The sequence below is a fragment of the Triticum aestivum genome, chromosome 3A (genome assembly GCF_018294505.1).
Source record: "Triticum aestivum cultivar Chinese Spring chromosome 3A, IWGSC CS RefSeq v2.1, whole genome shotgun sequence".
NCBI classification, from domain to species: domain Eukaryota; kingdom Viridiplantae; phylum Streptophyta; class Magnoliopsida; order Poales; family Poaceae; genus Triticum; species Triticum aestivum.
The window spans coordinates 225,219,804-225,221,542 of record NC_057800.1 but is presented as its reverse complement, the minus strand read 5'-3'; positions in this window follow the sequence as shown (position 1 = coordinate 225,221,542).

Below are 1,739 nucleotides of genomic sequence, written 5' to 3'. Positions count from 1 at the left end.
GCGGTCCGGCTGGGCGGCGGCGCGGCGGAGGCGGCGGAGCTCGGCGGGGAGCAGGGAGGCGCGGGCGGTGGATGGATGGGCCTCGGGCGCCGGCTGCGGGCTTCCCGGGCCCAGGCGGCGCGGGGATCTGGGGACCGGGTGCGGGCGAATGGGAGGCTGCCACATGGCGGCGGTGGCGGCGGGATTTTTCGTCCGGCGGCGGGCGGACACGTCCGGCCGCGCAGAGATGATTTTTAGGGTTTCAGAGGTAGGAGGAGATCCGAAAATCGGGGGGCCTTTAAATAGGCATAGAGGGAGCTAGGAGAGTCCAAATGAGGTGCGGTTTTCGGCCACGCGATCATGATCGAACGCTCTAGGTGATGGAGCAGAGTTAGGTGGGTTTTGGGCCAAATTGGAGGGGTGTTGGGCTGCAACACACATGAGGCCTTTTCGGTCCCTCGGTTAACCGTTGGAGTATCAAACGAAGTCCAAATGATACGAAACTTGACAGGCGGTCTACCGGTAGTAAACCAAGGCCGCTTGGCAAGTCTCGGTCCAATCCGGAAATGTTTAATCCCCACACACGAAAGAAAGCTAGAAATGACCACCGGAGGAGAACGAAGCGCCGGAATGCAAAACAGACAACGGGGAAAATGCTCGAATGCATGAGACGAACACGTATGCAGATGCAATGCACATGATGACATGATATGAGATGCATGACAACGACAACAACACACGGAGACAAAACCCAAACCCGAGGAAATAAATATAACTTAACGCCGGAAACGGCAAGAGTTGGAGTACAAATTGGGAAAGTTACATCCGGGGTGTTACAGACAGCTAGTACAAGTTATCCTGAGAAAAGCTGTCTTCGCCTGCCAAAGGCTCTGGTGGTGACGCCGCCTTGGGCTCCATGGTGACCTCCATCTTGCCGTCCTGCTTGTCTTGTTCTCGTTGCACCGATATGGAAACCTTTGCTTGATGCCTCGGTACTCCTCGCATGCGCTTGCCTCCTTAGCACCAAAGAGGAAACAAGGACACTGTGCACGCTGGCGCTCGCCTGGTCTCGATCGTCATGGCTCATGTCATTGGAACCTCGCGAGGTTTGCTTTGCCTTGATCTCTCCGCCTCTCACGAGCCAGCCTGGTGAGGCCGCTCCCGAGGAGGTCATGTGTCATCCGCCTCGCGAGGCTTGGCCCCTCACGAGGATCTTGAATGTTCATTGGTGAAGATGGGCCATACATGCCCGCTTGCAGAGCCACGTCGTGGGCTGCAGGCAGGCAAGTCTGGGGACCCCTGTACCTAGAACACCGACAGTAGCCCCCGGGCCCAAGGCGCGCTCGGGCTTGGCTTCGAGGCGAATCCAAAGGGCAACTGCGGAGCGCCGCGGGCCCCAATAGCCTGCGGCCTTGGTCGATGTGTGGTGATTGATTGGATGTGGGCGTCTCCGCTTCCCCACATCGCCTCGGCAACTGCCTGACTTGACGAGTCCCTGCTGCTTGCAAGGAAAAACCATCATTACCTGTGATCAAGGAGGGCGCTGGTTGGCCTTCTTATGCTATAAATGGGGAGGGGGCATAGCCCCCGTCGCCCATCTCTTCCCATTCCGCTCGCTTCTCCCCCTTTGCTCCATCGCCAGTAGAGACACCAATGGTGTCGTCGAAGAGGTTCTCCGCCGCGGAGAAGGGGGAGGCCGCTCGCAAGGGGCCCGGCTCTCCGGTGCCCAAGCATGGATGCGGCCGTCCCCACAAGCACAC